We start from the raw sequence: 12,067 nt of genomic DNA, 5'->3' as shown, positions 1-12,067 counted from the left end.
CAGTGAAGGTTCTCAACTCCGACACTCTACTAGCCTCTTCACTAAAATTTTTAGATATGCGACTATATTTTCTTATTTGTCTATGGTGTTTCACTTTTACTGTAACAAATACAAAGGCACATGCATCAAAAATTTGTTTGGGTGTTGCCATTGCACAAACACATAATGGCAAAGTGCTAAAGCCTTATTTGATGTTCTGATGCAAATTATTTTATGTTAGATGATTTAATCTAATTAAGTTAGTTAGTTTACTTTAGATTTTTCTTAGGTTTGTAGCTTGATTTGGTTTGGTTAGTTTGGGTTAGTTGTTTATGTTAGTTTAGTTTATTGGTTATTAGTTAATTTGTTGTTTGTTAGTTTATTTGTTATTAGTTAGCATATTAGTGTATGTTGGTTAAGTTCATTAGTTTATTTGCTAGTTCGATTTTTTTAGTTTGTTTAGTATGGTTTAACTTCACAGGTTTTGTTAGCCACCAAACAAGTTGACCTATAGTCTACCCCCATCCTACAATCCACCACAAAACATCTCTCTCTCTCTCTCTCTCTCTCTCTCTCTCTCTCTCTCTCTCTCTCTCTCTCTCTCTCTCTCTCTCTCTCTCTCTCTCTCTCTCTCTCTCTCTCATTATTACTAAATAGAGCTCTATGTTTTACACATAGCCATAGTTAGTTTCCTTTCTTATTTTGGTTTGTGCTACATATTTTGCCTAGACTATTGTACCATCATCATCATACACATTATTGTAACTCATGATCTCATAGGTCATTTTGGCCTTTTGTATTCATTTTTCCAAGGGAATGGAGTCATAGTGACAAACAATAACAACACTTTTTTTAAATGTCATTATTTCCATTGCTATGATTGTGGATATAAGTGTCACTATTACCATTGCTATGTATGTTGCCGACACCAATACCGATGTGCATTCTGATGTGGATATTCATGTAAATAGTGACAGCATATTGTGGAGAAAAAAACGCACCAAACTCAAAGCACATCAATTTTATCATTGTAAACGAGGATGAAGAAGGAAAGAAAGAGAGAGTATGAACAAAAGCAAGGGAAGACCGTGAAGAAGAAGAAGAAGAAAAGGAGGAGGAAGGCTACAATGGAGAAGAAGAAGAAGAAGAAGACCACAAATGAGTGCTTCTTTGAGCTTTGAGATAATCCTTTTTCTCTCTTCTTTCTTTGTTTTTCTTTATACATTGTGCTTAAGAGATAGAGGAGAACAAGGAGAGAGGGGAAGGAGATGGAGATGGAGAGAGAAAGAGAGATATGAATTTATTTTCTTTGTGCATTGTGCTTGTGAGAGAGAGGAAGGAAAAGAAAGGGGGCAGGGAGATTGAGATGGACACACACACACAGAGAGAGAGAGAGAGAGAGAGAGAGAGAGAGAGAGAGAGAGAGAGAGAGAGAGAGAGAGAGAGAGAGAGAGAGAGAGAGAGAGAGAGAGAGCATTTTAGAGTAGTGAAAGAGGGGAAGGGAGAGGAGAGAAGAGAGACATGGAAGGGGAGAGTCTTGGAGAAACTTATTAAATTTTATTTAATAGACGAAGAGAAAGAGAATAAAGACAAAGGGAGGGGAAATTTTTTAATAAGTATTGGAAAAAAGGGAGAGGGAGAGTAGAGACAAAGAGGGAAAACATAGAGAGAGAGTCGCTTGCTTTTGACTTTGGAAAACACAAGCAGAGGAGCTGACTACTTATGCACGAGCTGTTAAGCTGGGGAGTGTGGGAGCTAGGGAGTTGTTAACCAACAGGATCATTGATAGGCTAAACTTGGACTTAGATTAGAGATTTAGGTTTCTTACAATCTAAAAAACAGAAATACCAAAAATAGAAACACACTCTTTGTCTATGAATAAAACCATTCACTTGCTAATCATTAAATTCTAGAGTTTTTCCTAAAACTCTATTGGATTTACTAGTTTCTACTTTGTTTAAGGTGGGTGACCTAATTATTTAAATAATGTATTTCCCATACTATAGCAAAAATATCCAGCAATGATGACCACGATATTGAAGATCGTGAGACATATCTTAATTAGCATGTCCCATGTCCTTGCACTCGGTGCAAGCTTACGATTCGCTAAAAACATTGTTTCTCTATAGACCATGTGTGATGCTATGGTGAATTTTAGCTAGCAATCATTGATCAAGCGATCTTTAACTTTGAGTTAGCGGTGAGCAAGGTGTGCACTGATCGTGATTCATAATCAAACTTTAATTGAAATAAATTTCAATAATATTATTTGTCTATGAAAAATCTCCATAGGGGTATGCTGATACATAGCAACAAGTAATGGATATTGTATGCTTGATAAGAAGAGTTCATAGGCATACAATAGAAGGAGCACTCAAGCCGCTAAACCCTCTAGAAGGTGCTTCATCTAGTGCACCCTCAATTGAATAATATATTTGGGACCTTCCATAGATATTAGAGCATGAGATGGAAGTGATGATTAAGGCATCACTATCCATGAATGAGTCATTTGATCCATTGAGAGAGGAGATGTCCATACCATTATATGATGGGTGCTAGGTATCCCACTTAAAGATGCTTCTTGTGCTCCCAGGTATATGAGCAAAGTACAGATGGAACAATGCAAGTGCAACCGAGTTGTTGAAGTATGTAGTACACTCTTCTTTTAAGTGTATTAAAAAGCTATGTGATTTCTTTAATATTTTTTGGATATTTTATATTACTAAAATGTCACGTATTGGCATCCTAAAACACAATGCTCAAGTCTCATGGTGATGTGTGACAAGTGCTGTGAAAGCTAGGTATGGATTACAATAGTATATATGCACCTGTTGATGATTATGTGCTCTTTTGAGGAGAATATGATTAGCTTGCACATATCCAAAGGTACCCAATGTACCAAAAGATTTAAAATACATTGTTTAGATTATTTGTGAGAGGTTGTTATTTCACTTAGAGTACTTTGGATGATGAATTTAGCCTTGATAATAGCCAATTATAGTTGATCAATCAAGGCAGTGTAGTGATGCTAGATAGATTTCTAGAATATGGTCACTACCTTGCATGAGAGATTTATATTCATTACAAATGCTTGAAGATGTATGAGGCTACATCAATCAATTCTTCAAATATTATGGTTTGGAAAAAGGCTAGTATCCATCAAGTTGTACTATATCCTTGGTGGAGGAATATTTGTTAGAAGAAGTCCAATATCCATCAAGCTATGCTATATCCTTGGTGGAGGAATCTTTGAACTAGGTTCCAATAAAACTTTCTAAGGGCACTTGATGGAGGAACTTTTAAATAAGGTTCCACTAAAACAGTCCATGAATATGAGGAGTCCATTTCATTCATTGTAGAGATGCAAGTTAAAGTGCAAAGTTCTTTGAAGCATAGCTTTATATTTAAAATTTGAGAGTGATGACTTGGCAAGGGAGTACTAATTACCATGTCCCTGATAGTCAACAAAATTAGCATGAGAACTATTTCCATATTCTCCTTTCCTATCAACAAAACTAGCATGAAAACTATTTCCATATCCTTTGCAGCACTGATGATGAAAGGAGAAATAAATACCTAAAGATAGAATATGCAATTAGAGGAATCTCTACTAGAATGTAAATACCATCAACTTAACTACTTGATGCTTTTCCTAGGTCATATGAGAGGTAGGACAATAACTCTTTAGTACTTTGGCATCATCATTTGCATGACTATCTAGTGAAAACTAATCTTGGGATCAAAGAAAGTGAAAAATGAATCTTGCAGGTTAATTTGGTTGCTATTACTCTAACAATCTTATTGCAGGATATTACAGTGTCTATCCAAAGTTTTGAACTTTGACAAAAATTTTATTAGAGGAGGAACATCTTTACATGCATCAATCGAATTCATGGATCTTAATATTTGTGGATTTAAAACATGTGCTTATGAAGAGTAGAAGATTTATGGGGTCTTTACTAAAATATGATATTTCTTCAATGGATGCTCTTCAGGGTGTCCTTAATATTGATAGTGGGATTGGTAGAGCTCGGAGATATTGTGTGGTCCAATCATATTACACAAGAGAGGATTAGTTAGAGTACAAGCTTATACTCAATAATAGTTAAAGGACATGTTTGAGATATGCACCATAGAGTGTGTTACAATAAAGCAATATACAAAGTCCAAAAAGCAACCACAAAATGCCTTACAGTATCTGAAAGGTGAGAAGAATCGAAGCTTGCACTCGAGAGCTATGGCGGGAGAGCAAGAGCAAGAAAGAGAGAGACAAGAAATGGGAACTCTAACCATCACAATGTGTGGCCGGGCCTTCCTTTATTCAAACTATCAGTAAAAGAATAAATAATAAAGTGACGGTGATGGACGCCCGCCACCTGCAGTGTGCAGTGGCGATGACTGTCAGTGTAGTAATACACGGGCGGCGAGGCGGAGGCGCCTTTACCCCCAACAAACTCCCACTTAAAGGCAAATTTGCTCTAGTGAGGAGTGAAAAGAAAAAGAAAAAGACAGTACAACATGTACATATGTACAACAAGATGAGGAAAGACGTCATCTCATCCCACGCCCATCAACCTCTTGAGGAAGGCAAAGTGCTATGTAGAGAGGCTTTTCTTGAGTAGCTATGCAGGATTCTGGTCAGTCGAGATCTTGACAAGATCAACAGACTTGTCCTCAACGACCCCACGTATGAAGTGATACCTCACCTCATTGTGTTTCGTCTTCGCATGGAAGACCGAATTCTTGCCTAACTGAATAGCACTCATAGAATCCGAATGCAGTGTAGGGGTAGCATCAATACTAAGGTCAGCAACTAAACAACCCAACCAAATGGCCTCCTTGCAAGCCTCAATGGCTGCAACATAGTCGGCCTCTATAGTAGAAAGGGCTGTGCATTTTTGCACCCTGGACATCCAAGAAACACCACCTCCAGCATAGGTGAATACGTAGCTGGAAGTGGACTTCCTACTATTTGCATGTTCTGCATAATCACAATCAGTGTACCCCACGACTCCTGTATCATGGCTGCCATAGCATATGCACATATTTGCAGTGCCCTTCAGGTATCTCATGATACCCTTCACGGCATCCCAATGCTTCTTGCCAGGTGTAGCCATATAGCGTGCCACAACACCAACTGCAAAGGCAATATCTGGACAAGTGACGATCATGGCATACATAAGACTGCCCACTACGGATGCATAGGGAATCTTGGCCATCTTGGCCCTCTGCTCATTTGTCTGCGGACAATCAGCCTGTGATACCTTCACATAAGAAGGCAATGGATAGCCAATAGGCTTTACGTCCTGCATGCGGAAGTGCTCAAGGACTTTATGAATGTACTGCCTCTGTGACAAGTAGAGGAGTCCCTGATGCTTGTCGCGTCTAATGCGTATACCAAGTATGTGAGCAGCTAGTCCCAGATCTTTCATCTCAAAGCTCTTTTCTTGAACTGAGCCTTAAGAGCATCTAGCTCATCATGAGCTTTCCCTGCTATTAGCATATCATCCACATAGAGTACCAAAATCAATAAAGAACCATCACGGGCTTTCTTCATGTAAAGATACGGATCTATAGCACTCCTGTTGTAGCCCTGTGACTGCATAAAGGCATCAAACTTATGATACCACTCCCTAGGTGCCTGCTTCAAGACATAAAGACTTTTCTTCAATTTGCACACTAGGTGCTCCCTACTAGGTTCTGCAAAGCCCTTAGGCTGCTCCATATAAATCTCACCATGCAAGTCTCCATGTAAGAAAGCCGTCTTGACATCCATTTGGTATAAATCCAAGTCAAGCTGAGCAACCAAAGCGAAGACTAAGCGCAAGGTGGTCATCTTAACCACAGGAGAAAATACCTCATTAAAGTCCACACCATGCTCCTGCTTAAAACCCTTTGCTACCAATCTAGCCTTGTATGCCAACTTGGGGTGTCCATGGGTACTTTTCAGCTTGTATACCCACTTGCATGGCAAAGCCTTCTTGCTCGTAGGTAAGGAAACCAAATCCCAAGTGTCATTCTTATGCAAGGAGTCTATCTTAGACTGCATAGCCCTCTCCCAGGAGTGACTATCACCCCTGAGCATAGCCTCATCATAAGTGAAAGGCTCTTATGCATCTGTAACCAAGATATAATGCATCGAGGGCTGAAATCTATCAGATGGACGTCTGTCTCTAGTAGACCCCGTCTCACGGCAAGCTGTTGCCTGCCCAGCTGCTTGTCCAACACCCTGACCATGAGCATCTGCTCCAGCTATAGGTTGTCCAACTGGCTGTGCAGGAGCTCTCGACTCCTCCTGAAATGTGACCATGCGGATCTCAACAACTCTCTCAGGCTGCCGATGCATCTTGTCTTCATAGAAGACTACATCATGACTATGGATGACTTTCCGCGCCTACAGATCCCAGAGACGATAACCCATCTCGCTTGCATCCCCATAACCAAGGAAAATGCATTTGACACTCTTAGGATCCAGCTTACTTCTCTTGTCCCTGGGCACATGGCAAAATGCCTCACATCCAAAGACACGGAGATGCGCATAAGAGGGAGGTTTTCCAGTCCATACCTTCTCTGCAACTTGGAAATCTAAACCACTAGAGGGTGATCTGTTTATGACATGCACAGATGTACTAACTGTCTCAGCCCAAAAGCTCTATGGTAGGCCTGCATGGCTAAGCATACTAAGTACACGCTCCTCGATGGTTCTATTCATCTTCTCAGCTAAACCATTTGGGGGGGGGGGGTGTAGGGGGCAGTCAACTGACGCTTAATACCCCTCTCATCACATAACTACTCAAAAGCACGTGAGGCATACTCACCCCCATTATCTGTTCTTAGGTATTTGAGCCTATACCTAGACTGGTTCTCAACCGAATGCAAGCCATATTTGAAACTCAGCCAAGACATTGGATTTCAGCTTAATGGGATAAGCCCAAACTTTTCGTGAAAAATCATCTATGAACGTAACAAAATACTTTGCACCACCCATAGACTGACAAGGCATGGGTTCACAGACATCCGAATGTACCAATGCCAAGGGCTCACTCATGTGTGGCCTACCAGACTTCTTATGTGTAGATCTAGTCTGCTGCCATAAAGACAATGCTCACATGAATCAAAACATGCATAATCAAGGGGCGGTAAGTACTGCAAACTAGAAAGCATTTTCATTCCCTTCAAAGACATATGGCCCAAACGAGCATGCCAAAGAGATACATGTGGGATAAAACCCACAGACAAAACATGATCAAGGGAAGAAGCGGATACAATCAAGGAATAGAGGCTGCTAGCCTTGGCACCTCTCGCAATCACAAGTCTGCCATGAGTGATCTTCCATGCAGAGTCTCCAAAAGATACATGATAATCTGCGTCATCAAGCTGTCCAGCTGACAGGAGACTGCGTGTCAAAGCAGGTACATGATGTACATCTTGCATAACAAAACTACTGCCAGAAGGAAACTGCAGTCTAACATCACCAATGCCCACAATATCAAGAGAGCTGTCATCACCCAAGCGCACATAACCCAAAACAGTACGATGTGAATGAAACCACTCTCGGCAAGGTGTCACATGAAAGGATGCACCTGAGTTCAAGAGCCAACACTGTGCATACATAGAATGTATCTCTGTCATCTGCGAAGCACTAGAAGAAGTTGCAAGGATATAATCATCATCATCAACATCCTCAGGCTGTATAACATTGATCTCTTCAATTTTAGCACTGGACTTTGCAAGCACTATGCTGCGATCAGAAGACTTATCCTGCACTTTGTCTTTCCCCTTATCTTTGTGCCTTTCATTGCATAATTCATGGCATTGTGGCCTAATATGGCCCTTTTTCCCACAACGGTGACAAGTAACATCTACATTCTTGCCACGAGATTTGCTACGTGACTCCCACGAGACTTGGATCGAGATTTCTGAGAATCCCTTCTATGGCCACTGCCACTGCCATGCTTTCCATACCCATCATTCCTACCTCTAACTGTCATAACATGTGACACACAAGAGGCATCCAAATTCTTACGATTAACCTCTTCCTGCAGAAGAGTACTCTCAACATCAGATAATTTCAAGGTAGCAGTAGAGGCACATAATGTAGTGCGGAATACATCCCATGACTCATTAAGAGTACCAAGCAAGAAAAGAGAAGTGACATCCTCTACAAAAGTGATGTCTTCCGAAGTCAAGTTCTTGAGTATAGCATGGAACTGGCTCAAGTGAGTAGACATAGTCACATTCTCCTTCATACGCAGATCCATAAGCTGCTTCAGCCAATACATCTGACTCGCTGGGCTTTTCTTGTCATAGAGATTCTTGATTTTATCCCACAACTGCCATGCACTCTGTTCTTTCTCAAATACATTGTAATGAACCTATTCTATGAGAGATAATACAATAGTGGACTTGCCTAACTCATCAAGCTCAAGCCATTCCTCATCTGGCATAGTTGCAGGCGGATGCCCGCTCGACCTCAATGGTTTGATCTACGATTTCTGCACCAACACCTGCCAAATCCGGCTATTTCAATCAGACTAATTCGTACCATCAAGCTTAGTGATGTTGAAAATAGCATGATCAGTGGATGAACTCGCCATATTACAGGCTAGAAGACTGTAGACAGTTCAAAATTGCTTATTGTTTAATGTAGAAAATAACCAAAAAATCACCAAAATCGAGAGAAAATGGTGAGAAAAGTGTAACCAAAGCTGTTGCCCCCAAGAACTAGTAAAAGTACATCATTTCAAAATATTTCAGCATGAAAAATCCATGTCAGTCCAGAGTTATATGCTTGCTGTAATAATTGACAATAGGGTACTGTGAGAGTCAATTGCTGACCAAATCACTGCACCAAGTCAACAAATGATAGCCAAGACATGACCAGCCATAAACAATCATAAATTAGCACCAAACAGTCATCAAGACCCTGAGCAAACACCCAAACATGTCACCAAAGCATCCATCAGTGATGAGTAGACATACCCCCTGGACAATAGGGCAAAGTATACATAACACTAGCAAGACCTAATACCAGTAGGTGTATGCTCACAAGAGTGCAAAGCCCAAGCTCAGGTCAAAAGCAACTCCAAGATATCAGTGCATGAACCATGCAACATTTAAGTGTAAGAGATCCCAAAGTCTCAAGTATATGCAAAATGCTCAAAATAGCATAAGTCTCCTGCTCATTGTCGGTCATGCATACAAGATGCTTCCACTGGCACAAAAAGGCGGATAAACGAGCTCAACAGCTCAAGTAAACCAAGTCAAAGTACCAAAGACAGGTAACCAAGACAATGCCTTAATAGCATCCAAGGTCGTAATGGAAAAATTCAATTTAATGTCCAAATGCTCAAGGGAATACTCAAATGAATGTCGAGACAAGCTCAAACAACTGCCATCCATAGCCAAAGCATAAAGCATTCACCAAGACATCATAACCCGTACTGGGTAGCCTAGGCATAAACCATGTCATAGAGGAAATGCCAGCTGCAAAGAAGTGACAGTCAAATCCAAATCGAGCTCTAATCTCAGCTCAAAAGCATTCCGAAGCATAAACAAGATATGTGGCATAGTCCAAATACATCATGACATCATATTGAGTAGTCGGGAGCACCCCATGACCAATAGGCATAACCCAATTGTAGCATAAATAGCTTCAGCCCTGAAGTTTCCAGTAGCATATAACCTCTATAAATTGAGCAAATCAGTGCTCAACCCAAGTTCAAATCCATAGGCATACATTCTCGTATGTATAGGCACCAACCGGGCATAATCGGGCATCAAATGCCAAGACCTGTAAGCATAAAATTGAAGTAACAAGCAGGTGGCTGCCTTGTTTTGGAGAGATCTCGAATTGTTCAAAATAGTCAATGGCTGAGCTAAATCAGCTCCAAATGCGTCTCACATAAGAGGCATAACATCCACAAGTGATCCGATATCAATAGATATCAGTAGAAGCATCACTTAAGCCATAGGCATACAAATACATGTTGTCTTAGACCTGAAATTTGTTGCAGAATATTTTGTCATCAGAATTTGGCAAATCCGACATCACCATCACGTCCGAGAATGCCAAAATCCCAACTTAGATTCTTACCTTGCCTGAATCATGTTCTGAATGCTTGAGATATGACAAAAAGAGTGATTTTTGGGCCAGATTTTGAAAACATGTGCAAAAAAAATGTGAGCTGGCTGGGGGGTCTGCTGTCCCATGTGTCAACAATGGGGCCCAAAGGGGGCACAAATGGGGGCCAAAGAAGGCCTACACCAACCCTCGGCAAGCTTTGATAGGCTGGAAGCAAGATCCAGGTGAAGGAAGCTCCAAGAGGTGTGAGCTATGGCTGCCCACAACCTGTGAAAACCCTGTTTACCTAGACCTGTGGATTGAGATAAATCTCTGAAATAATGAAGCAATACCTCAATGTCAATGCCCTGATGGTGCCTCAATAGGCTGGGAAGCAGCTCTGGAAGCCAGGGAGTGACGGGAGCTCAAGAGAATGAGCTATGGCTGCCGAGAAGGAGACCCAATGCGAGTGGGGAGTCGATGGAAAGCTGAGAATGCCACGAGCCAAGCTCAAGAGTCGGAAAGCCGTGCTCTGATACCAGTTGAAAGGTGAGAAGGTTTGAAGCTTGCACTCGAGAGCTATGGTGGGAGAGCAAAAGCAAGAAAGAGAGAGAGACAAGAAATGGAAACTCCAACCGTCACAATGTGTGACCGGGCCTTCCTTTATTCAAACTGTCACTAAAAGAATAAAGAATAAAGTGATGGTGACGAGCGTTCACCACCTGCAATGTGCAATGGCAGTGACTATCGGTGTAGTAATACACGGGCGACAAGGTGGAGGCACCTTTACCCCCAACAGTATCAATAGCATGGAGGTGTTGATCAATGAATTGAATTACATAATCTTGAGCATTACAAAGGGTATATGTTGAACTATGACTTCAAAGAATCAGGTATAGGATAAGATATGGAGATGTTGCTTAGGTACTTGCAAAACAGTTTAGGTACATGATTAATGATGACTAATACAAAGTATCATGTATGCTATATTAGGTGACATCAACCATTGGATCTTTCTTAGAGTATTTCCATTGACAAGGGTTAGCTATTAGGTAATGTGGGAGCCTTCACTCAACCGCCAAGACCCACGGACCACTTATTGTTTCAAGCGTTCCAAGCCGAGAACTAATGGCTACCTCTCACATAACCGACGCGCCATCCATATCTACGGGTGTAGTGAGCTTACCTCCGTGCCATTCGAGTTACCTCCTCTCCCGCACACTCCGGTAGCTCCACGATCCAAGTGCAAGCTTCAAGCAAGCTCGATCCTCCCGCTCCAAGCTCCAAGCTCCAAGCTCCATTGCCACGAGCAAGAGAAGAGAAGAGAAGAGAAGAGAAGAAGAGAGGATAAGATGGAGAGCTTCTCCTCCTCGATCCCTCACCCTCACACACTCACTCCCTCACGCTCTCACACTCCCTCTCTCAAGCACAAGCTCAAGCAAGCAAGAAGAAGAAGAAGAAGAAGAAGAAGAAGAAGAGAGCTACTTTTGGCCACACACAAGAATGAGCTTCTCATTTACTTTTCAACTTTATATACAAAACCCTAAATCCGTTTTGGCGGTCATCCCCTTTTCCCCTTTTTTACATGGCCGGCCGTAGCCTAGGCCCTTTTTCCCATTGTCCTTCTATCTTCCTGGCTTCCTTTCCACCGCTCGTCTACATTTACAAATTGCACGGGTGAGCGCTCCTTGAATTAAACCATGATGCGCTTGCACTCTTTTACAAAAGTTTTGACTTGTGCTTTTCCTTGTGCGCGCCTTTCTCCCTTATTTAGGACTCTTCTCCTTGTGCGTCTTTGTCTTCCGTTTCTCTTTGCCTTGGCTTTTGTCTTTGTCTTCTGCTTTAGCTTTTCCGGATTTTCCACCTTTGTTCATTTGAGGGTTAATAGGTAATCTCCTAGGGTGATGATAGATGGAGAACAACAAAGTTTAGGTGTATTATAAGCCATGTTGTAGATAACATGTGGGAGGAAATGGCAACTATGTTAATGAATGTTTTGGAAAGTTGGGCCTACCAAGTTTGTGG

The sequence above is a fragment of the Lygodium microphyllum genome, chromosome 15 (genome assembly GCF_053477565.2).
Source record: "Lygodium microphyllum isolate KBCC chromosome 15, Lygodium_microphyllum_v1.1.10, whole genome shotgun sequence".
In the NCBI taxonomy this organism is placed as follows: Eukaryota; Viridiplantae; Streptophyta; class Polypodiopsida; order Schizaeales; family Lygodiaceae; genus Lygodium; species Lygodium microphyllum.
This window is presented reverse-complemented; position numbering follows the sequence as displayed.